Source organism: Aquarana catesbeiana, linkage group LG01, assembly GCF_042186555.1.
Source record: "Aquarana catesbeiana isolate 2022-GZ linkage group LG01, ASM4218655v1, whole genome shotgun sequence".
Taxonomy (NCBI): Eukaryota; Metazoa; Chordata; class Amphibia; order Anura; family Ranidae; genus Aquarana; species Aquarana catesbeiana.
This window is the reverse complement of record NC_133324.1, coordinates 110,313,342-110,339,892: the sequence shown is the minus strand read 5'-3', so window position 1 is coordinate 110,339,892 and position 26,551 is coordinate 110,313,342. Positions and strand designations below refer to the sequence as shown.

Genomic DNA, 26,551 nt, shown 5'->3' with positions numbered 1-26,551 from the left:
TGCTATTCAGAGTGAAAACAAAATATCTTTGCATGTGCCATTGACACATCCTCTGATGACTGATGTGCTACTGACGAAAGGTAGGAAAGGTATGATTTCGAGAGTATATGCTAGACTACTACATTCAACGCATGATGCTTCTAAACTTCCCTGCAGAAGGGGGTGGGAAAAAGATCTGGGACATATTGACAGGGAAAAATGGGAACTATGTCTAACATCTGCCGCATTAGTGTCAGTCTCTGCATCGCATAGATTGTCGCATTTATTCTTACTGCACAGAGTCTATAGGACACCAACCCTACTACACAAGTGGGGGTTCAGAGATTCTCCGCTATGCCCAAAATGCTGCAGACATGACGGAGATATATTGCACATGATGTGGAAATGCCCAAAACTTTTCCGATACTGGCACTATGTTCTCTCTACTATCTCTCAGGTATTCAAATTCCCGGTTCCGCATGACCCAGTTGTTTTCCTGCTTGGTGCCTTGGAGATACCCTCACTTTTGTCGAATGGTCACACTGCAGTTTTGCGTCTGTTATATATATATAGCACGTAAGGCGATTGCGGGACTCTGGATAGCTCCAAGGGTACCAGCGGGGGAACGATGGGTGGAAACTGGTAAACAGCATGTTAATACAAGAAAAACTTACCTACCAACATAGAAATGTCCTTAAAAAATTCTACTCAATGTGGCAACCTTGGCTAGACACTCCGGGGCTAAGTCCAACTCAGATGGTGAAAGATAGACTCTTGCAAATATGATCTAGTAGGTTTGGAGGTAGAGTTAAAATACTTGGAATAATTCCCAGCTCTCACAGTAGATGCCACTGGAGGAACCATGGTGGATAACAACAATAATATAGCGAGGAAATATTGCTCCCGAATGTGGAATATATATCTGTTTCCCCCCGTCCCTGTTTACTGTTGTTTGCATAACTTATGCAGTACTTTTCACGGTCCAGGAATCGCAGGCTAGAATACTGTACATTGATGTTGGAAAATTATGCAGCACTATTTAATTTAATGTCAGTATGCATGTACAGTATGATGATATCTTATAATTGTATGTATACCTTTCTATCTGTTAACTAATATTAGAAGCTTAAGGATTAAAAATAGTTTATTTCAATTGACAGAGTTTAGTTCCGCCTTAACCACTTGACCTCTGGAAGGTTTTACACCTTTCATGACCAGGGCATTTTTTTTGCTATTCAGTACTGTGCTACTTTAACTGATAATTGCTCTTTCATGCAAAACTGTACGCAAATAAAAGGTATATCATTTTTTTCACACAAAAAGAGATTTCTTTTGGTGGTATTTAACCACTTCAGCCCCGGAAGGATTTACCCCCTTCCTGACCAAGCCCTTTTTTGCGATACAGCAGTTCGTCGCTTTAACTGACAATTGCGCGGTCATGCGACATTGTACCCTAACAAAACTGAAGTCCTTTTTTTCCCACACTTTCTTTTGGTGATATTTGATCACCTCTGTGGTTTTCATTTTTTGCGCTATATAATGGTGATGATTTGCAATTTTTATCATGACTGCGGCATTGCGGAGGACAGATCGGACACTTTTGATACTATTTTGGGACCATTGGCATTTATACAGCGATCAGTGCTATAAAAATGCACTGATTACTGTTTAAATGTCACTGGCAGGGAAGTGTTCCCTGGGGGTGTTCTAACTATAGGGGGATGGGCTCACTAGAACATGAAAGAGATCACTGCTCCCGATCACTGGGAGCAGTAGATCCCTGTCATGTTGCTAGGCAGAACAGGGAAATGCCTTGTTTACATAGGCATCTCCCTGTTCTGCCTCTCCATGTCACAATCCCGGGCCACCGGCGGACATCGAGTCCGCTAGCCGCCGATGGCGCAGCGACGTGCAGGTACGTTGTTTATGCGCACCCGTGCCACTTTGCCGACGTATAACGGCGTGAGCCGGTCGGCAAATGGTTAATCACCACTAGGTTTTTTATTTTATTTTTTGCTCTATAAATGCAAAAATGTAAACTAGAGGAGTAAGGCCAATGTGTGTGAGCCAGAGGTTGGATCTCACTAGAGAAAGACCAGTCTTTGTCCTGGGGTGTGATATCATTGGAGAAGGACCAGAAAGAGGCTGACCTGAGCAGTGTCATAGTGAAAGTAGAGCTATATGTAGCCAGGTGCTGGGCTACAGCAATATGGAGAAGGAGACATTGCCTTTTATTCTTCTTTCCCACTGCTGAGATACTGATGTTATGCAGCATCATTCTTCTCTGGCCAGCAGAGGGAGCGTTAAAGCCAAGCAACCCATAGACTTCTTTGCAGAGCGCTGAGAATCCTGGAAGTGGTAGTTTGAGACAACAGCCATATAATGGGATGAATAGGCTGATTACATTGTAATTCCCAAAAGACACTGGGGCAAGGAAGAGGAGTGGAGCTGCTTCTCTTAAACTGATCAGCTAAGTTCTTCCTCTTGGGGCCAAAGGAGCTGAGGAGAGCACATCTGCTGCATACTGGCCAGACTGCTGAGAGGTCAGACCAGCGGACACGCACACACCACAGCAATCACATCTGCATTGTTGCCGTAAGGAGACCAGAGCATCCTCTTACCCTTGTAAAAGTGTGTATAAGAGCCCTCTGAGTAACAGACCAAGCAGATATCAGTCTATGTAGAAATAGAAGAGGGTCTTCATACACTTCCAGCAGCACTTGAAGAGAGAAGCAGACTCTGGAAGTAAAATGGAAAGAAAAAAAGGCGCCTCAGAGTGCAGAAGTAAAACTTTACATTTCCCAAAAGGGTTAAAAACACTTATAAAAGGGTAGATGAATAGGAGCACATCATATTAATAATATGGCAGGTGGTCCGGCGTTCTGGTAGCCCCAAGGAGTCTCAGGGATATCTGAAGGTGTAACTCTATGGCAACATGCTAAGACTCTTTGGGACTACCAGAACGCTGGACCACCTGCCATATTATTAATATGATGTGCTTCTACTCATCTACCCTTTTGTAAGTGTTTTTAACCCTTTTGGGAAATATAAAATTTTACTTCTGCCCTTTGAGGCGCCTTTTTTTCTTTCCATTCTCTCACCCTCTGCTTCCCACCACTTAATCTCCAGAAGCATTCTGGAGAGACTGAGGGGGCCCCACTTCTAGAGAGGTCGCCGAAAGCATCATAGGGACTGGTGAGAGGGATAATTACCCATTGCTAATTCTTCTAGCAGGGACTAAGCCACTGAGACCAGGACACCAAGTGTACCCAATCTATCCCGCACCCATACTGCACTCTGTACCACATTTACTCCAAACCTAGACTGCACCTACACCAACCCTATATCACATTGAATCGTACCTTTACTGCATCTGAACCACATCTACCTTGCACCTGTGCTGAGATTATACCGTTCCTAAACTGCATGCAGGTTAACTGGGACTGTCATTAGGTGCACTACTGATGCTATTAAAGGACCCCAATGATAGCCGACAGAAGAACATTTCTTAGACTGCCTCTCTTTTAATAATTATTCTGTAAGATCCCTGTGTTCTCCTGCCCCCTCCGCTACCATCCTCCTTTTCTTTTGGGCAGTGCCCACCCAGTCAGTCCAGGACTAGCATTGTAGCCATAAATGTGCTCTGGCAGTATAGCTCCAGATTAAACTTTACTACTGTTCACTACTGCCCTTGAGGTGGCCTTGCTACTGTTTATGCTGGTCTGGATGCCAAATGTCATCTTATGCCTAGTCCTTACTGTTAATCATTTTCATTTTGTATGCTAAATTGTGTTATTACCATTGTTAATCCATGTTATGCTTGCCTAGTTACCAACCATAGTGGGTGACAGTATATTAACTTTCCCTTTACTACCTGGTTTGGTGCCTGTTTTCTTTGATATAACACTACTATTGGGTATTAAATATTACTTTCAGTGATTTCCTGTGTCATTGTATGTTTGTACACTCAACCTGGTGTGTCAGAGAGGCTGAGGTTCCTGAGAAGGTTGAGGCAAAGAACAAAGGAACCATCCTATACAGTGGCTCCTACCGGGGTAGTGCTACATATATAAAGGGAATCTAATGTTATGATACTTTTGTTGTTGAAAGAGGAAATTGATACTTTAATGTCATGGCTTTGTTTGATTCAACATTTGGTCACTTTGCCCTACCCAGTCAAACATATGTAGAAGGGAGTCATTCTTTTAAATCTTGGCACTTTTTTCAGGTGTTAAGGAAACAGTTATCCAAAGTGTCTACAAGATGATGTACACAGCTTTATGAGTGCAAAAGGAAACCGCTATTTGCAATTTTTCATATCTTAAGACATCCAAAAACATTTGCTGGCTAGGTACTTGTACAATATTTTTCTAAAACAACAAAACAAACACTTTTATGTGTGTAGAACAGGGGTCTCAAACTGGCGGCCCTCCAGCTATTGCAAAACTACAAGTCCCTTCATGCCTCTGCCTGTGGGAGTCATGCTTGTAACTGTCAGCCTTGCAATGCCTCATGGGACTTGTAGTTTTGCAACAGCTGGAGGGCTGCCAGTTTGAGACCCCTGGTGTAGGGTGACCAAATAAATCCACAATGAGAAATATAAATTGAACAATGCCCCAAAGACCTATGTGTCATTGCCTCAGCTGTCCACTCCAGACCTTGGCATGAGGTTATCTAGAACTGAAAACTTTGCTCACTGGAAAAGACATGCCCTTTTGTTGGTGCTGCAAGAGAGATAACATTATGATCAACGAATGAAGGGTGAGAAAGAGTTAACAAAACTGAGACATTAAAAATAGCTGACAGACAAATATCTTTGTTTTAGGGTCTTGTCTGTCACAATGGCCACAGGTTAAGTGGGTTCCGGTAAGAACTGATTGTGAAATTTTGTCCTTCATCCCTCCTTTAATTTGTGCAATTTTCTATGTCTTTATCCTGTATGAAGGTACAGCCCATACTACCATTAAACTGAGCATTCTTTGAAACCATTTTCTCTTGTGGTCATTTGAGTGCTTCCGGGGCTCCGACAGTTTCTCACTGATCGTCCAGACATCTAAGCAGAATTGACCCTTACGGCGCTGGTGGCAGCAGGTGGAATGCGGTGGTCATCTGAGGTAAGTGAATCGTGTCTGCTTTGTTGACGCTGTTCTTCTTGCCTTGGTTTTTACAATAACGCATCCTTGTATAGTGCAAAATTGTAGAGAGGTTAATTGGAAACTGCCGTGCTTTTGGGAAGCACATTAAAGTAATAGTCTTTGGGAGACTGATTTGAAAATAGTAAATATAGAGGCTCCAAAGGGAGGAGCCGAATAGACAATCAGGGGGAGTCTACCAACCTTTTGCTTCTCTTTCTATCGCTGTATAGAGTATAAGAATATTGTTTAGAGCTTATATTATTGTTGTACATTGCAAGAGGGTCTTGTAAGGCGAGACAATGACCCTTGGTAAGTTTGTATAAGTTTGTAACCAAATTCAGAATGGGTAAGGGAAGAAATAAAGAATACCCCCCACCTAATCCCGGAGAGACATGTAAAGACTATGTGGCCAGAGTATGTGGAACGGAATATTTTTTGATAAATCCTTTCATAGACAATGTCAGGATGCACATGCCAGCAAACACAATAATCCATCTGGAAAAACTATTGGGCACAAGCTAAAACTGATTCCCTTTCATGCTCGTAACAATTGTGCACTGGCTAATAGATATGCACATGCGCGAACTTGTGCGCAAACACAAGCCATCGCGCAATCCTGTGCACACCGACGTTTGCGTGTACCTGTGACAGACACTGGCGCCAAATAGACTATTTAAACCCAGACAGTGCTCAGATTCAATGCTGCTTTGTCTTCAGCCTCCTGTGTATCTGGCATCCTGTGAACCTGAATCCTGCTTCCAGTTATCAACCCGGCTTGTCTTGACCATTCCCTGAACTCCACCTGCATTGACCTCGGCTTTTCCACTGACCATTCTTCTATCTGCTCCTTTGGCTCCAATTCCACTGATCGGTTCCAGACCCAGCTTGCTTCCTGACTATGTTCCTGTCTGTGATCTGTACCCAATTCTTCAAGTCTGTGTATGACCCAACCTACCTAACCCTGCTACCCTGCCTGCTGTCGCCAGCGCCAGCTGCCTGCCTACCTGCCGAAGCCATCTGACGACTTCACCTGCCCAACAAGGACATCCGCCCTGCTGCTAGCAAGACTTTCTGGTACTCGTGTGACTCTGCACTACTGCGCCTCCTGTCTACACTATCAGGGGCCCCGAGTCAGAGGTGTAAGAGAGGCCTTCCTCATCCCATCAGGCTCTGCTACCAGGTACATGATAGATTATCTGGCCGGATGGACTGAAAGTATGTACAGTAGCTCACCCTTCCCGCTCACAGGCGCAAATGACCAATTCCATATGGATATGGTCAGGGGACTTTTGTCTAGGGGATAAGAAAGCTTTCCCATGGTACACAGGAGAACCCGAGTAGGACATGAAGTACATGAAGGAGGCAGGAGAAAACTGACTTTGTCACTGGAACTGTACTCTTACATCATTCATTTAGGATAATACCTTCATGCCTGGTAAATCTTTTAGGTAGAGATTTAAAAGGAGTCTTAGAAATTGTAATTTTCTTGACTCGAAGAGGGGGAGTAGCCATAGAATCACCATTGTTCTTTCAAACTGAAGTCCCTCCCCTATTTCCACAGGACCACCCCCTCTGGGCTAAAGACAGCCTTGATGTAGGTTACATTTCATGTACCCCTTATAAGGCCAGACTAAAACAAGGAGTATCCCCAGTTTACCACAAGCAGTAACAGCTCTCCAAAGAGAATGAGGAAGGCATCAGACCAATTATTGACCAATTCCTGAAACAAGGAATTTTAAGACCCATCATATCGCCTTATAACACTCCTATAAACCCAGTCAAAAAGAGTGATGATCATACAGGTTTGTGCAGGATCTCCGAGCCATCAATAACCTTGTCATTCCAATTGCCCCTATTGTACTTGATGTGTCATCTCTCATTACCTGTTTTTCAGTTATTGATTTAAGTAACGCTTTTTTCTCCATCCCCGTTGAGGAAAAGACGCAACTACTACTAGCTTTTTCCTATAGAGGGCGCCAAATAACCTGGAATCGATTGCCCCAAGGCTATATAGACTCACCTGCAGTCTACTCAATAACTCTCCAGGCCACCTTACAGTCTGGGTGCCTAGCCATGGTTCCGTCCTTCTTCAGTATGTCGATGACCTACTGTTGTGTAGTCCCTCCCAGGAAGCCTGTCAGAAAGATTATGTTTTACTGTTAGATCATCTAGCACAGGCAGGTCACAAAGTATCTAAGAAAAGCTGCAATGGTGTCAGGAAACTGTTGAATATCTTGGTTTTACTCTGTCCCATGGTGAAAGGAGAATCAGTCACAAGAGAGCTGTGGCTCTCATGGGTTTGCCCCACCCACATACCAAGAAGGAAGTGTTAACCTTCTTAGGTATGATTGGTTACAATTGATAACTGATTGCTCCTACTATGACAACTTGCTGAGACAAGCTGCTCTACCTGACAGTCCTGACCTTGTGAAATGAAATGATGAAATGGTTAATGCTTTTGTGTATCTTAAAATTGCTACGGTAACAGCTCCTGGTTTAGGATTACCTGAATGTTGTAAAGTGTTTCATTTGTTTGCAAGGGACAACTGTAAAACCATGTCTGGGGTCCTTGCACAAGAGCATGGAGGAAAACTGAGACCTGTAGCCTTTTTTTTTCTAGAGTAGTCCCAGTTCTGGTACAAGGCATGCCAGCGTGTCTGAGGGTTTTTGCTTCTTGTGCCATGGCTGTAGAAATGGTTACATCATTTTCATTAGGTCATCCTACGGAACTACACACCACACACCAGATTGTGTATCTGCTAAAAAATCTTAATACCCAACACATGTCTGCACAACGACTAAGTGGCTCCCCACATCTTGAATGCTCTGCTTGGGATAAAAGGTGAACCAGACAAATTGGTCCCCACCCATGATTGAGACATTGTACATCAGGACACATCACCTCGAGTTGATTTACTTTCAAGTCCTATAGAAGGAGCACACACTGTGTTTGTGAATGGGTCTTGCTCTCGCCCCGATGATCTAACCTACTACTTTAGGCTATGCAGTGGTAAAACCACCTGACATAGTGATAGAGGCACAACCCATCCCTTATCAATCAGCTAAAGCAGCAGAGCTTATTGCCCTCACTAGAGCGTGTCAGCTTTTTAAAGGACAAGAAGTGAACATTTACACACATTCCAAATATGCTTTCGGAGTCACACACGACTTCCAAGTAATTTGGCAGAGGTGTGGTTACATTACTGCCGATGGAAAATCCATCTTCCACTCCTCCCTGGTCACCGCACTGCTCGAGGCTATCACCCTACCTAGTAAGATAGCTATCATTAACTGTAAAACGCATACACACTGTACTGATGACATTTCAAAGGGAAATGCACTCGCCAACGCCGCTGCTAAACAAGCTGCTTTGATGGTCCCAGCTTTTATCCAAATTCCCCCCCCTTACACCCCCAACTTTGCCCTGGGAACAGGTTTTGCAGGACCTACAGGCTATGGCTTCACCAGAAGATCTGGCTTATTGGCATAAATAGGGTCTGACAATGAGTCCTGAGCCAGGACTCATTGCCAAAGAGGGGAAACCAGACATACCAAAAGCAAGTGCACATTTATTCATCTCACAGTACCATGGCATAGGACATAAAAGATGGAAAGCTACATCTGAAATGTTAACACAAGACTTCCACATTCTACATTTATTACCCCTGTATAAATCTTTTGTGTCCAGATGCATTGAATGCATCAGAAATAATCCAAACACACCAAACAAGCCCAAACATGAACATCTACTGTATCCTACGTCTCATTTTACACATCTACAAATTGATTTCACTCACATGCCAAAATTGGGCAAAAGAATATTTGTTAGTGCTAGTGGACATGTTCTCCAGGTGGGTAGAAGTTTTTGTATGTACCCGGGAAGATGCAAGGACAGTTATAAAAATCCTGACACAAGAAATAATACCCAGGTCGGGATGTCCATTGCAAATAAATTTTGCCCAGCCTTTGTCTCCAAGGTATGTCAGGAACTAGTTAAGACTTTGCAAATAGAGTGGAAAGTCCACATTCCATATCACCCACAAAGTTCAGGTATAATGGAAAGAATGAACCGAACGATTAAAGATAAAATAAGGAAGGCTACGGGTGACACATTTGCCAAATGGAAAACTGTGCTGCCTGCGGTTTTAGCAGAAATAGGAATGACCCCTTCCAAGACCAATCACTTGTCCACTTTTGAGATCTCGATGGGTTGACCTTTTTCCACACCCTGGATTAAGAAACCCTTGGTACTAGAGCAGGAAGATCTGAGTTTGATACAGGAAGAATATTGTAGAAACTTGATTAAGAAGCTGAATGGCATCTATGGCAAAGTATTCTCTTCTTTTCCATCACCCTCACAGGAACCAACACACAAGTTCCAACCTGGAGATGTGGTTGTAATTCGCTAACTGAACCGGACCATGAAGCAAGATTACTCTTTCGGCCCACCCACTAGCGTAGTCGCAGTAACCAGAACCGCTGTCCTCACGGAACAATCCGGAGCATGGATCCACGCCGAGAGGATAAAGAAAGTACCACAAAGGACCCAGAAGCAAGACACTGATAAAGGAGGTGAAGCAGGTGATGCACATCCTTGAAGAATGAGTGAAACTGGTGATAAAGACTCTAAAAAAGATGACCTCACTTCTCTAACCACAGACTTCTGGGAAAACCTTGTGTCTACTCTGTATGCTGGCACTCATGGTTACATAGTTACATAGTAGGTGAGGTTGAAAAAAGACACAAGTCCATAAAGTCCAACCTATGTGTGTGATTATATATCAGTATTACATTGTATATCCCTGTATGTTGCGGTCATTCAGGTGCTTATCTAATAGTTTTTTGAAACTATCCCCGCTGAGACCACCGCCTGTGGAAGGGAATTCCGCATCATTGCTGCTCTTACAGTAAAGAACCCTCTACGTAGTTTAAGTTTAAAGGTTGATAGTGTTTTTGCCCACATGGATCATCACTAACTGTATCTATCTACCTGAGGACTTGGGTGCCCTAAAGGCCATATGCAGCCACCTTCTAATGGAACAGTAACTAGACAAAGGAGGGAAACCAATGTGGAGGGCCCAAAGGACTCAAACCTCCCTATTGATAAAATGTTGTTCAAGCTTATTCAATGTATCTATAATCATACAACACAACGAAAGGATCCCACACAGAGAATATTAAGTGATCATGGTGAAATCTCTTTGTGATTTAAGAGGGGATTGAAGGGCGAGAAAGAGTTAACAAGACTGAGACATTAAAAATAGCTGTCAGACAAATAACTTTGTTTTATGGTCTTGTTTGTCACAATGGCCACAGGTTAAGTGGGTTCCAGTAAGAACTGGTTGTGAAATTATGTTTTCAGACAAAATTAATTGTCAGCATCTCATGAGCTATGAACTAGTTTAAATTATGTTTGAGATGTCATGCTACATGTTTATATAGGATTTATGTCTTATGTGATGAACTCTGTCCTCCCTCCCTCCTTTAAGTTGTGCAATTTTCTCTGTCTTTATCCTGTATAAACGTACAGCCCATACTACTATTAAACTGAGCATCCTTTGAAACCAATTTCTCTTGTGGTCATTTGAGTGTTTCTGGGGCTCCGACAGTTTCTCACTGATCGGCCAGACATCTAAGCACAATTAACCCTTACAATGAGGTGTTTGTTTTTGCTTCTTAGTAGAAATCTAACAACAATATCAATGAACAAGCTGAGATACAGCAAGCAGAAACAGGTAAAAATTATCACCTCATTGGCCCAAGCCTTATTTAAAGCTTTTCTAAACCCCAAAACAAAAACTAAATGATTAACATACGTCCTGTCCCTTTGTGGCTTCACTCATTTCTCCACTGTACCAATGGTTGTCACTCTGTCTGGAGTACAAACATGTTTTTACTGAAAATATTGTAATCTTTGAAAATCAAAACTAAAGCGACCACCGCATCTAAGGACTGGTAAGCTTAAATACATTACATTTTAAACCAAACCAACTGACAGCTGTTACTAAATACAGATTTACGCCTGCAGGAGTCGCTTGATAGATTGGATTTTCTGTTCTGTGGCCTTGATTCTATGTATGACCTTAACCCCTCTGACACACCAGGGTAAACAAAAAGGGTATTGCACTAATATTATCAGCACAAATGTAAATATCATGCACACACTATGGTTCGGTATCAGGAAGCAAACACCAAACTGGTTACTGAACAAGAAACGCAATATATTGTTAAGTAAAGTAGATGACAGTATGTAAAAATGAACAAGTAGAGAGTCGATCTAACACAATCTTCTAGACAATGAATCAACTATATTGTAGCAGCTTAAAATAGGGATATTTATGGTTGGATTGATCTGTACCTGTTGATCTACAAATCAGCAGTAAGCAATAGCATAAATAACAGTGATTAATGGAAATGGTGATCAACACTGCAATAACTTTTCTGCACACAGTAGACAATACTGCTTGAGTGCACTCTCTATGACTGGCTACACAAGAGTTCAAGGTTCCCCTTACTATAGACAGCAAGTAAAGTTCTTGTAGAGCAGCTATCTGAGGAGACAGTCCTTTGCCTTAGTTCTTCATCTGGCTAGCATTGTGGCCCAGTCTTTATGGTGGTGCACATAAGTACAGTCCCAGTAAAGTCTGCATGTAGTGGTAAAGGCCACAGTTAGATAACCAGTCCCTGTGTGCTCAGTCTCTGCTAGGAGTAACAGGTCTATGGCGGCAGTGCCCTCTCACCAGTGCTAGCGCTACAGCCACTTTGGTTTCACTGTCCAGGAATAAGCATCATTCTGACTCAACTACAAGGCAATAACTTTATCTTCAGCTATATATAGGGCTTACATGACCTGGCGATCTATTTATCGCTTGCATCAATTCAGACAGCTTAACTCAATGAATAAACTCACTGTATGGAGAAACAGACGATGATCCTTTTGAATGTTCCATTTAATGATGGATATTCATAGGTAGAAAAACGTTGGAGTTGTAAGCCACATGTAAAGATGTTACAGCAATGATGGTATACTGAGCAATGAATCAGAGAGAGGAAGGGGAGGGGAAATATACAGAACTACGTGGGAGAGAGAGTTCAATTAGACAGAAGGAACAAATCTTAAAAGGCACAGAGCGATAATAAATCACATAGTCTAAAACAACAAGCTTGCTCTGAGTTGAAGGAAGGAGAAGCAGCCAGTTGGGAGAGGGGGTTCTGTCAGAGGGGTGGATTGGTGGTTGTATGGACTACTTGTCTAGAGGCAGGGACCCTAAGTCAGGGCCCACTGTATAGCAGAACCCTCCTATGGACTGGGTCTGGGCCACAAGTGTGCGAGGCCTCGCAAAGTATAAAGCAGCTACCCTCCATGACTTTGGGTTAAAAAGTCAAGTGTTATTTCAAGAGTTCCTCTTTGCTGCAAAGGTTGAGGAAGGCTGTGCTAAGCTAACAGAATGTGTTGGCACTATGGGCTCCAGCTTTGTTTGCTGCAGCTTGAAATTACATGTTTGCTTTTTGCAGGAAATCCTATTCATTTAGAGATGAGCACTAGAAAGAGAATTTTCACATCATTGTATGATATGCTACCTTCAGAATATTAAACAACAAATTGGAATAGAAAAAAATAGGAACATTTTCTGATAAATATTACAATAATAAACCAAACATATGCTTAAAATGTACTGTAGTTTCCTTTTATAAAAAAATAAATGTGGTACACAACTCAGTCCCAGAAAATCCTCTGTAGACAAAAAATGGATGAAGTTTAGAATAAAGTTCAGAAACTTCTGCTGCTGGTGTGTCCTGTCTATTTAAATGCTGACTAGACATGACCTTGTTTAGCTTCTCTAATCTCCTGGGATCATACAACATGTCAATGATGTGAAAGGCATCATTCCAAACATGCCCAGCTAAAGAGAGATATGAAAGAGCATCTATGCTCTGAATGTCTGTAGCAGAGCTCTAGATTTTTTATGTTTGTTAGAGTGGCATCAACTAAAGTAGTAAAGTGGTACAAATGAGGCATTAACGGAGAACATGAGGCAACTCAAAAACTCACAAACATATATGCAAATCAAACAGCAATATTTCTATAATTCTTTACATAAAAAGTGCTCCATTACTATTGTCAGTAATGCTGTTTATTTTCAGCAGCAGCCCTGACCAAGAGATTGTCCCTCCAGTCACCTAAATACTCCTAGGGGTCTATGTATAAAGCATTGTAAAGATGTGAAACATTCACACAATAAAGGTGAAAATTGCCATACTTCCTATGTTCCAATTTTGTCAGCACCATCTAGTGGCCATAATTATTTTTTTTTTTCTGATTGAGGTATTACTAGGAGAAATAATGCATTAATGTCACTGATGGCACTGATGATATAGGAATCACATATAATAGGGGAAGTACGGCAATTTTTGCCCTGATTGTGAATGATTGTTTGTCACCCTCACATATTGTTTTGATGATGCTCTCTATTACTTTCATAGACATCATCTTCTACACTCCCCCTCAAGTGGGCCTGTGCTATGTGAAAGTATGGTCATGGCAAATTATTCCAGAATGGACCCAAAGCTGTTGATTTATTAAAGGTAACACGCTGTTAGCTTTGCAAGAAAATTTGCCCCAGAGTTTAGTGAATGTAATGAAATTTCACTTTGCAAAGAATACTGAATCACATGCAAAAAAAAAAAAAACCAGCATCACGGGCATGACTGGATGATGGAAGTCAACAGAACTTTACCACATTCATGAAGCTGTGGTGCAAATTCCCTAGCACAGGGGGAATTCACTTCCAAAGTAAACAGCCTGTTTGCCTTGAGTTAATCAACCCCAAAGACTTAAAGCGGGCGGCACAGTGGTGTAGTGGATAGCACTTTCGCCTAGCAATAAGAAGGGTCGCTGGTTCAAATCCCAACCATGACACTCCTGCCTGGAGTTTGCATGTTTTCCCTGTACCTGCGTGGGTTTCCTCCGGGTACTCCGGTTTTCTCCCACACTCCAAAGACATGCTGGTAGGTTAATTGGATCCTGTCTAAATTGTCCCTAGTATGTATGAATGTGAGTTAGGGACCTTAGATTGTAAGCTTCTTGAGGGTAGGGACTGATGTGAATATACAATGTATATGTAAAAGCGCTGCGTAAATTGATGGCGCTATATAAGTACCTGAAATAAATAAATAAGTGGATGGAAACCCTCACATATACACAGTGAAGTGAACAGCCTCAGATGATACACAGAGATGAAACAAATCTCCCTACATAAGTTTTACATGCATATCTGCTGTCTTCAGCTTTATATATACTTTAGAAAGTGCACATCATGTTAGAAATTTTCTCTTCCTGTTCAGCACTGGTAGTGGATTCTTGGCATACAGCCAAGACAGCTGATTGGAGGAAAGGCACACACCCCCACTCCACATAGGCAAAGAAAGGAAGGAATGTGCAGAGCTGAGCTGTGACAAGACAAGCTCTCTGCTAATCTATTTATAGCAACCTCCCACAACACAAATTTCAGGCTGGTTGTATCTTGGTTGACAGAGAACTTGTCAGAAGTTATCATGCTGACTTAGAGCTTTGGAGAGAGATGAGAAACACTACAGATAAATGTGCTTAGGTCAAATTTCTTGAATCAGGTTTACATCCACTTTTTAAGAAAAACACTCTAGCATCCATTGTATTATCTACAATAACAAAAAAAAATTAAATAGCTTTGCTTATTAATTACCACAGAGTTAGTTGGTTACACGCAGGTAATTCTAGTCCCTACTAACTGGGTCATAAACCCCAATTGGAGGAATATGATGGTATATACATGGGAGTTTCTAGGAAGTAGACACAGACAACTGAGCCACATTATACACACACACACACACACACAAAAGAGCTGCTGTATTTCACCCAGACCAGAAGCAGAGACCATTAAGCAAGTATTCCTATGTTCTAATAGTTTAACTGCAGCTGCGCATAGCTTCTTGAGTGTGTATCTAAATCCTTGTGACAGATGTACTGTATCTCTGTCATATTGTTATTAACTCACATGCCAGATAGCTAGGTCTGTGCTACGGCATGTGTGTACCTGTTTATTACAATAGCGTTTATATGCAGCTGCTGATATTTTAGGTAATCCTGGCCCTTCTGGTCTGGTATTCTAAAGCTTGATTCAGGGCTCAATAACCAGCATAGGTTGGAGCCAGGTTAGGCATCCAACGAGCTACTTCTAGTAGCTTGAGGTCCGGTTGCATGACAGATTAGAAAATTACAAGGGACTAAGAAACAGAGTAAATAGAATGACTCTCAATTTCCAGTTCCACAATACAGGTTCTGCTCATGAGAATCTGCATTCCAGGCTGGTTGGACAATGGTTGGAGGATCTCACTATCGATGCTGATCTTGCCTTCAGGTCTCTGGCACAAAGACTAAAACTATATATACCTGGGTATATGTGTACAATTCCACCAGGACTCCTGTTGGGCCTTTTGCGATAATACCTGTTTGTGCACTGGATGCATGTACTATTATTAGTTTTTTGAAAGACAGAAGGTGGAAGCGCCATACACTGGAACCCAGCCACTATACAGGATGGTAAAGGTACGACTTCAGCCTAAGCTCCTTGGACATGTTTCACGCCACCAATAGGGTTTTGCATTGGTGGGGTTTGTGCATTGGATGTATGTACTATTATTAATTTTTCCTTATATAGAGCTTGCATTATTTCCATACTGGCATGCAGCCATATACTTATGAATAATGGTATATGCTGGTTGCAAAAGTTTCTTTGTTCCCAATTACTTTCTTAATCACTGATTAGAATACTGGTTAATAGGGATTAGCCGAACACCCCCAGGTTCGGTTCGCACCAGAACATGCGAACGGACAAAAAGTTTGAGCGAACATTCGAACCCTATTAAAGTCTATGGGACACGAACATGAAAAATCAAAAGTGTTCATTTTAAAGGCTTATATGCAAGTTATTGCCCTAAAAAGTTTATGGGGACCCGGGCACTGCCCCAGGGGACATGTATCAATGCAAAAAAAAGTTTTTAAAACAACCGTTATTTCAGGAGAAGTGATTTTAATAATGCTTAACCACTTCAGCCCCGGACCATTTGGCTGGCCAAAGACCAGAGGACTTTTTACAATTTGGCACTGCGCTGCTTTAACTGGTAATTGCGCGGTCATGCAATGTTGTACCCAAACGAAATTTGCATCCTTTTCTTCCCACAAATAGAGCTTTCTTTTGATGGTATTTGATTGCCTCTGCGATTTTTATTTTTTGTAATATAAATAGAAAAAAGACCGAAAATTTTGAAAAAAAATATTTTCTACTTTTTGTTATAAGAAAAATCCAATAAAGTCAATTTTAGTCATACATTTAGGCCAAAATGTATTCAGCCACATATCTTTGGTAAAAAAATATGTCAATAAGCGTATATTTATTGGTATGCCAAAAGTTATAGCGTCTACAAACTAGGGTACATTTTCTGGAATTTACGCAGCTTTTAGTTTATGACTGCCTATCTCATTTTTTGAGGTGCTAAAATGGCAGGACAGTACAAAACCCCAATGACCCCATTTTGAAAAGTAGACACCCTAAGGAAATTGCTAAGAGGCATGTTGAGCCCATTGAATATATTATTTTTTTGTCCCAAGTGATTGAATAATGACAAAAAAAAATAAAATTTGCAAAAAGTTGTCACTAAATGATATATTGCTCACACATGCCATGGTTATATGTGGAATTGCACCCCAAAATACATTTTGCTGCTTCTCTTGAGTACGGGGATACCACATGTGTGGGACTTTTTGGGAGCCTAGCCGCGTACGGGGCCCCGAAAACCAAGCACCACCTTCAGGATTTCTAAGGGAGTACATTTTTTATTTCACTCCTCACTACCTATCACAGTTTCGAAGGCCATAAAATGCCAAGATAGCACAAACCCTCCAAATGACCCCATTTTGGAAAGTAGACACCCCAAGCTATTTGCTGAGAGGCATGGTGAGTATTTTGCAGCTCTCATTTGTTTTTGAAAATGAAGAAAGAAAAGAAAAATTTTTTTTTTTTTTTCTTTTTTCAAATTTCAAAACTTTTGTGACAAAAAGAGAAATCTGCAAAATACTCACCATACCTCTCAACAAATAGCTTGGGGTGTCTACTTTCCAAAATGGGGTCATTTGGGGGGGGGTTTGTGCCATCTGGGCATTCCATGGCCTCCGAAACTGTGATAGGCAGTGAGGAGTGAAATCAAAAATGTACACCCTTAGAAAGCCAGAAGGCGGTAATTGGTTTTCGGGGTCCCATACGCGGCTAGGCTCCCAAAAAGTATCACACATGTGGTATCCCCGTACTCAGGAGAAGCAACAGAATGTATTTTGGGGTGTAATTTCACATATGCCCATGGCATGTTTGAACAATATATCATTTAGTGACAACTTTGTGCAAAAATTTTTTTTTTTTTTTTGCAAGAAAATTACTTTGAACCCCCAAACATTATATATTTTTTTAAAGCAAAGGACCTACAGATTAAAATGGTGGGTGTTTAATTTTTTTTTTCACACAGTATTTGCATAACGATTTTTCAAACGCATTTTTTTTTGGAAAAAACACACCTTTTTTAATTTTAATGCACTAAAACACACTATATTGCCCAAATGTTTGATGTAATAAAAAAGATGATCTTAGGCCGAGTATATGCATACCAAACAGGACATGCTTTAAAACTGCGCACAAACGTGCAGCGACGACAAACTACATACATTTTTAAAAGCCTTTAAACGCATTTACAGGTTACCACTTTAGATTTACAGAGGAGGTCTACTAATAAAATTACTGCCCTCCATCTGACCTTAGCGGTGATACCTCACATGCATGGTGCAATTGCTGTTTACATATGACGTCAAAACGACGCGTGCGTTCACCTTTGCGCAAGAGCACGGGGGGACAGGGGTGTTTCTTTTTTGTGTTTTGTTTTTTTTCATTATTTATTTTGCTTTTTTATTTTATTTTTAAATAGTTTTTTTCATTTATATTTTTTTTATCATTTTTATTGTTATCTCAGAGAATGTAAATATCCCCTATGATAGCAATAGGTAGTGACAGGTACTCTTTTTTCAAAAAAATGGGGTCTATTAGACCCTAGATCTCTCCTCTGCCCTCAAAGCATCTGACCACACCAAGATCGGTGTGATAAAGGCTTTCCCAATTTCCCAATGGTGCTGTTTATATCCGGCGAAATCTAAGTCATGAAATGCTCGTAGCCAGGGCCTTTAATATTGATTGGACCCTGGGCAAAACTTTTCTTGGGCCCCCCCCCCCCATGCAGTTTTGCTCTCCACATGCTCTGAGACATACAATAAATAGCAGCTAGACTCAAAATCAGTTTACTGAATCAGATCAGGCAGCTATTGCGATTGGCTGCCAGAGGTTACAGTGTATCATTACCGCTCACTGACTGGTTGCTAGAGGTTACAGCACACATTATGGCTCACTGATTAGTTGCTAGAGGTTACAGCACATGATTTCTGCTTGTTGATTGGTTTCTAGAGAATCCTGTGGATATGACCTCCGGGGGGCATGATATACTTATCAATGCCGCCGGCTATTTACATATGAATGCTGCCAGTATTTACATATGAATGCCAGTAATTTACGTGTAAACACAGGGTCTGCAGGTGAGTACACAACAATAGGGCAGAGCTGGGCAGCATTAGTAGCAGCACTTCACACTGAGATATTGGGACACAGCACAGGAGTAAAACCTCAAGGGACGAGGAAATTTAAACCAGGATAGTTGGCAAGTATGAGGCAGCTGCTTTGGGCCCCACAACAATGACAGGGCCCAGGGCAGCTTCCCTTTTGCCCTGCCTTAAAAACAGCCCTTCTCGTAGCTTCCGGTTTCTTAGGCCATAGAGATGATTGGAGCTGCTCTGGTCTCTGATCAGCTCTATGGTCAGCTGGCGGAACCACCGGCTGCATTCTCAGGTTCCCTGTTGGGACAGGAGAGCCAGAGAAAACCATGGAAGACGGTGGGGGGGACATTCCCTCCCACTGCTTGTAAAAGCAGTCTAGAGGCTATTTAGCCACTAGGATTGCTTTTACATGAAAGCCGACCGCTGGCCGAAAAGAATGATACCAAGATGATACCTAAACCCGCAGGCATCATTCTGGTATAACCACTCAAAGTCCAGTAACATACCAGTACGTTGCTGGTCCTTGTTGGGCATATATTGTAATCTTTTTTCTCATGCAGCCTGTGGGCTGAACAAAAAAAAGAGATTGATCGGTGTGTATGCCCACCATTAGAATACCTCCCTTCATCCACCCACTTCTAATGATCGGCATACATGCACCGTTTTGTTTTTAACTGTGGTGGTGAAATCACCTCCTACAGTGCTGGAGTCACGCCTTTATGTATCGTGGGAGCAAACGCTGTTGCTGTCAAGATAAATAAATCTGCGCTGCAGCTGAATGGCGTACCTGCTAAGCAAATGATGGTTAACAATAAAACAAAGTAACATTACAGTTTAACAGGAAGACTTACCAAAGTAAGTCTTGCAGTAAGACTGCAAAGCAAATACAAAAAAAAAACATAGTAAAAAATAAAAAAATTTTTAACGCAACCTGTGCCTAAAATATATATATGCCGAAGCATGGGGGCATCCACCCGCAAAAGTTAGGAGCAAATCGTTCCTCCGCCCCTGCTTTCCCCATGCTTCGGCACATATGCTGAAGTATGTAACTGTGGTGGTGAAATCACCTCCGACAGTGCTAGAGTCAAGGCTTTATGTATCGTGGGAGCAAACGCTGTTGCTGTCAAGATAAATAAATCCACGCTGCAGCCGAATGCCGTACCTACTAAGCAAATGATGGTTAACAATAAAACAAAGTAACATTACAGTATAACAGTAAGACTTACCAAACCTGTAAAGCAAATACAAAAAAAAAACATAGTAAAAAATAAAATCACCTCCGACAGCACTGGAGTCAAGGCTTTATGTATTGTGGGAGCAAACGCTGTAGCTGTCAAGATAAATAAAACCGCGCTGCAGCTGAATGGCATACCTGAAAAAAAAAACGGTTAACAAGAAAACACAGTAAACAGTAAAGTATAAAAAAATTACATACGTGAAAAGCAAACAGGATTAAACATGATAACAATAAAACATTGCAGAATAGAATACAGTAAAAAAGAGCATAACAACAATAGAGAGAATAGAGAGAGAGAGAACAATAAAACGACAACTATTTTTTGTTTTTTTATTTTATATTTTTTTGTTTTTTTTTATTTTTTACTTTTTTTTTTTTTTTTTTTTTACACTTTTTTTGTAACTAACTTTTGTAACTGTAACTGGTTCCAGGTTCGGGTCTCTCAAAATGCGATGGCATCTTGGGAGACCCTGTGAAAGTGTGCCTAGACTGTGCAATGCTGTACCCTACGCTAAAACTACACTAGTGTATGGTAGCATTCAAAACATTCACCAATGCAAAGACCAGAATTGTCAGGACAGGAGGGACAATAATAGCGGGTGTCACGCCTATATCCGCGCTTTCTGCAGACACAATATTTTCTTTGGGGGGCTCGTTGGGTAGGGGTACGCGGGAGGACATAAGGAAAATGTCTCTCATGCAGCCGGCTTACTGCATTTGGTTGGGGATGGTGAGGTTGAGCACCATCTGGAAACAGAAGGGCTTTGACGATCTCTTCCTGGAACTTAAGGAAGGATCCAGTCCATCCTGAAGCTCTGTATAGCACATGAGCGTTCAGCAAAGCCAATTGAAATAAATAAACAGACACTTTTTTATACCAGCGTCTGGCCTTACGGGCAACTAGGTACATCGCTCAACTGGTCGTTGAGATCCACCCCTCCCATATTTTGGTTATATGCATAGACACAGAGGGGTTTCTCCACAACACCAGTCGCCGTAGTAATTTGGACCGTCGTGTCTGCCTGAAGGGAGGTAAGAACGAAAACATTCTTATTATCCCTCCACTTCATAGCGAGCAAGTTGTTACACTTCAAGCAGGCTCTCTCCCCCAGCCTAAGACGGGAATCTACAAGCTGCTGGGGAAAGGGATTAGATCGCACGGTGCCACATGCTCCAATCTGATGATCAAAAAGGTGACTAAACAGTGGCACGCTCGTGTAATATTTGTACACAAATAAATGGTACCCCTTTCCAAATAAGAGTGACACCAAGTCCCACACAATTTTGCCAGCGCTTCCTATGTGGTCAGAGCAGTTTGTCAGCTCTACATGACTATCTCTTCCCTTGTAAACCATAAAACTACATGCATAGCCTGTGGCCCTGTCACAGAGCTTATACATCTTGACCCCGTACCTGGCACGCTTGCTGGGAAGGTACTGTTTGAATGACAAGCGGCCAGAAAACGTAATCAGGGACTCATCAATGCAGACAACTTTATGGGGAGTAAACAAGTCTGCAAAACATTGGTTTAAGTGGTTTACGAGGGGCCGAATTTTGTAGAGCCGATCGTATTCAGGGTCTCCACGAGGACGACAGAGTTCATTGTTGTTGAAGTGCATGAACCGCAAAATCTGCTCGTATCGTGCCCTGGCCATGGAAGCAGAGAACACGGGCATATAGTACATTGGGTCAGTGGACCAATATGACCTCAACGTACTCATTTTAACTATGTTCATGTTGAGGGATAGGCCCAGAAAGGTCTTAAATTCGGAGACCGTAATTGGTCTCCAATCTCTGGCAAGGAAGGACTGGGGAATAATGGCGATGTGTTGACCAGCGTACAAATTGCTTTGGTCCACAATAGATCTATAGAGATCTTCGGTGAAAAACAGCGAATAGAAATCAAGTGACGTAAAATCAACTGTCTCCACCTGAATGCCGGGTTGGCCAGTGAATGGGGGAAGTATGGGTGCTGCAGAAGTGGTGGGCTCCCAATTCGGATTGGCGAATTCTGCAGGAAGGACACTATGGGCACGACGGGCCCGTCTTTGTCTTCTTGGTGGCAGCGGGACACTACTTGTGCTTGCTACCTCACCAGCTTGAACTGCACTTATGGGACTCGCCACGTCACCACGTGTTACTGCAATGCTGGATGTACGACCAGGGTGTACTAGGCCGCTGGTGCTTGCCAGTTCACCAGAAGGAATAGCGGCGCTAGTACTGCTCTGCTCCATACGAGAGCCCTGCGGTTCTTGCACCTCAACAGCAGAAGAAGAAGACTGAGGTCTGGTACGCCTGACCTTGGCAGGGACCAGAACTCCGTCGTCAGAGCTATCTGTCATGGACCTGCTGCTGTCTCCTCTGAGCCTGAATCTGACAGATGAGTGACTTCCTCTTCAGTATCTGTCATGCTCAGAAACATGTAGGCCTCTTCAGTAGTTTACCTTCGATTTGCCATTTTGGGCTCTAAGTTTAGTGGTACACTAGTGAGACTCACAGGTAAAAAAGCTCCTGACTGTTAGCGACTGTATCAAAACGTTACCAAATAAACTGTTAGCGGTTATGTGTTTAGTGTTTTGTAAGTGACAGTGATCGATCGATACTGCACTTGGGTGGGCTGGGCTGGGCGGAGGGGCAAAACGCAGGTGCTAGCGGGTTTCTGGGCTGATCCCGCTAACACTGCGTTTTTGGGGACCCTAAACTGCTGGGGACGCTAGTATAGATCTGATCAGATCAGATATTGATCCGTTCAGATACTGTACCACTAAGGGAGGTGTATGCTGCGTGTGTGGGTGTTAGTGGTACTGGCACTAACCTGACGCTGCCTGTGGCGACGCAGACCCTATCTGACCCTAAATCTCAACTTATATCACCGCCGGGCGATCAGGGTAATCAGGTAAACCTTTATTAGGTAATAAACGGCGGGTGCCCTGAAACTATAAAAAACAAACGAACTAACCAGCGTCACCCATAACAGTTATACGGTGATCACTGGTGAAAGGGTTAACTGGGGGGCAATCAGGGGGTTAAAACCCTTATTAGGTAGTATATGGGGGTACCTGACGCTATAAAAAGCTGACGGCAAACCTAAATACTTACCTCCCTAACTAGCGTCACCTGTGACACTAATACAGCGATCTGAAAAACGATCGCTTAGTGACACTGGAGACGGGGGGTGATCACGGGGTTAAACCTTTATTGGGGGGGTTAGGGGGGTACCCTAGACCTAAAGGGGCCTACCACTAACTGCCCTACCAGTTATAACTGTCACAAAAAGACACCAATGCTATAATCAGTAAAAAAAAACTGCTATTGGTGTCACTGTGCCAGGGGGTGCAGGGGGTAATCGGGGGGTGATTGGGGGGTGATTGGGGGGTGACAAGTGTGCCTATGTGTTCTAATGTAAGTGTAGTGTTGGTGCATACTTACTTGATGTCTTCTCTCCTGAGAAGCCGTAATGAAAAGGCTTCATGAGGAGAGATGGCATCACTTCCTCTGACTCTGTTTACATTACAGAGACAGAGGAAGGTTTTCATTCGTCAGGAGCGATCGCGAGGGGGTGGCCATGAATAGATGGCCTCCTCCTCAGCACGGATCACTCCTGTAATGAAGCCGACTGCCGCAAGCAACGGGGGGGCGCCCCCCTCCTGAACCATACCAGGCCACATGCCTTCAACATGGGGCAATAGAACACAAAAACAAGAAAAAACTCTGCCTCAATTGCAGACCTCCTGACCGCTGTCTTCTTTTCCCTTTGACAGCTCTTATATAGGCAAGGGCAGGGCCACCCGTTGACCTAACCGGATGACCCCACCACCCCTCTGACCTCACATGACGCCATTTCCTATATAACAGCTGTCACAGCCAAGAGACAGCAGTCGCCGGGAGGCCTCCCATTGAGGCAGAGTTTTTTTGTGTTTTTTTTGTTCTATTTTTTGGGTCCATCAGGCAGCGTGATTGAAGATGGATGGACATCACATGGGGGGGGGGCAGGATCTGGGGGCCCCCTTGGTAAAGGGAGCTTCCAGATTCCGATAAGCCCCCCACTCACAGACCCCGATAACCAATGGCCAGGGTTGTCGGGAAGAGGTCCTTCTCCTTATCAACATGGGGACAAGGTGCAAGCGGCCTGGTATGGTTCAGGAGGGGGGGGGGGGCGCGCGCTCGTTCCCCTTAACCACTTCAATGCACTGTATTATGTACTCCGCACTGACTGCAATATATATATATATATATATATATATATATATATATATATATATATATATATATACCACCTGCCCCACCCTATTAGATTGTAAGACCTATTAGATTGTAAGCTCTCCTGAGCATGGCCCTGTAAATCCTCTTGTATTTTATTGTATTATAACTGCTGCGAAAACTGTTGGCGCTATATAAATCCTGTATAATAATAATATTAATACTAAACTGCCCGCACGCCACTAACTAACCTGCCTAATCTAGCTCAAGTTCTCTCAATCTCTCCAGGTTATCACACTACATACGGCCACCGTGTAAGCAGCCTTATATAGTGTGGGGCGTAGACTTAGCCCCCTGAGCCATGATTGGCCTAAGGCACCATTTAGTGAAGATTCAGGTTCTCTTATTTACCTACAGGTTTACCGTGGTTTCTCCGAAAATCTCTGGTCCTGGCAGATTTAGTATCAACTATTATAAAGCACTTACTGATGGATATGTTTACCTCAGTGTTTAACTACATAAATATTGATACCTCTTCTCACTATAGAAAACTTTAAGGCCCATAACATTGTACAGTTAAAGCCTGGAAAGGACACATCTCACCACTAACACGTAGGCCGTGTCTGTACTATATGTGGTTAAAAATGTACTTCCACCAGAGCTCCCTATGAATTTTTTGTGATATTACTGAAAAGTGCACCTTCAGCATTTATTCCGCAAAGAATACTGGGCTTTCTAGTGATAAAGCCCAGCACTGGCTGTGAAATCACAAGAGAGAGTAGCTGTATCTGTTACTGGGGTTTATTTTTAGCATTGGGGTTTATTGTTACAGCTCAGAGATTTCACAGAGTAAGGTACACATCTCCAACTTCTGAATGCAAGTGGTACATATTAAATACTTATATATATAACACTAAAGATTGCCTTTTAAAGATTATATATTAGCTTTAATTAGATATCATTTACTTCATATTTGCTATTTTTTAGGTTATAACAGTAGTTGTTTCTCATCTTATACAGTCTTCATTTTTGGGAATGTACTAAAGATAAAATATAAATCCTAGCTAGTGAGACTGAATCAGAAAAGAAATATCACACAAATCTCCTCTTTGTGAGATTCTTCCTCATGCTTCTTGTCTATTGACCTAGCGCCAAGCAGAACTTGCTTTTGGCATTGACTAAGACCTCCGAACAGAAACTCTTCTTTAAAAAGTCTAGTAATGCAACATATTTATAGACTAGGCCTCCATGGCATATTTCCAGCCTTTAAAATAGTTTCAGTCTTTAAACATGCCGCACTTCAAAATGCTTCTACATTACTTGCGAAGCTCCTAGTTCAAGACAGGGATTGACCAACTCTATGAAGTAGTTCTGAATTATAAAACAGTGGCCACATATTATTTATTTAGAAAAGCTATGAAGTTTAAAGTTGGAGTTTTAATACGGTGGAAGTTGGTTCGACTATGGCAGTTCTCTTCATTTCAGTCATTTCAGGTTTTTATTGAGTGGCAGCTCACTTCTGTCAATGAGGATTTTGCTAGAAGTGCAGCCAAGTGAAGACAAGTGTTGGGGTAAAAATAAGATGCATTAAATACAAAGCTATGCAAGGCAAAGCGTTACGATTTTGATCTCTTTCAAACAGCTCAGGATAATGACAGTCAAGCACATCCCCTGGAGTGGTTCCAGTGGGGTTCCACCCACTGGTTGCTGCATCACTGTCGAACAGCATGTCCACTGCAGTGGTTCCTGCAGGTGTTCTGTAGTGATCAAACTGGTTATTATATCACTACAGAACAAAGCAGTGACATGGCAGGCGGAATCCTGGTACCTGGTGGGGACACTATCCAATACACCAGGCCCCAGCTCTGGGCAATGAAATTCAGGAGTGTGTTGGATAGCACATCCCCTGTGGCGATTCCAGCTGAGAGTTCTCCCGTTACTACATCACTGCAGAACACAGTATTGGCATGTCAAAGGGGGAATCACAGCACCCATTCAATACATTGTGATTCAATACACCAGGTCCCAGGAAGCCTCAGATAGAAGTGACATCCAGAGCGAAGATTTAGATTTAGCATATAGTTTTTTTTTTACATAGCGCCAGAGTCACAAATCTCATGTCCAGTTTTTGGTTTGACTTATAGAAAAAATATAGATGAATATATACTATGCATACTGTTTTCTGGCCTCTGTTGAAAAATATTCCATGCAGTAACTTGCCACACTAGTGCACTTAGAACCTGAGAAATAATCACAGAGCCTAAGGCAATGAACGCTGCTATGGGAATACATTCGCTGTGGGAGCCAATCTGCCAT

General features: G+C 42.3%; 1 long non-coding RNA gene across 1 annotated transcript in view; it reads right to left on the bottom strand.

The window, feature by feature from the left end:
• The window catches only part of LOC141106442 (uncharacterized), a 94,580-nt gene extending 74,408 nt beyond the window's left edge, over positions 1-20,172 (bottom strand). Inside the window, exons 1-2 of the long non-coding RNA XR_012235744.1 lie at positions 20,076-20,172; positions 7,135-7,248 (exon numbers count right to left, since the gene is read on the bottom strand). This is a non-coding gene — a long non-coding RNA (uncharacterized lncRNA). The remainder of the gene's footprint in view (positions 1-7,134; positions 7,249-20,075) is intronic.
• Between the last annotated feature and the right edge of the window lie 6,379 nt (positions 20,173-26,551).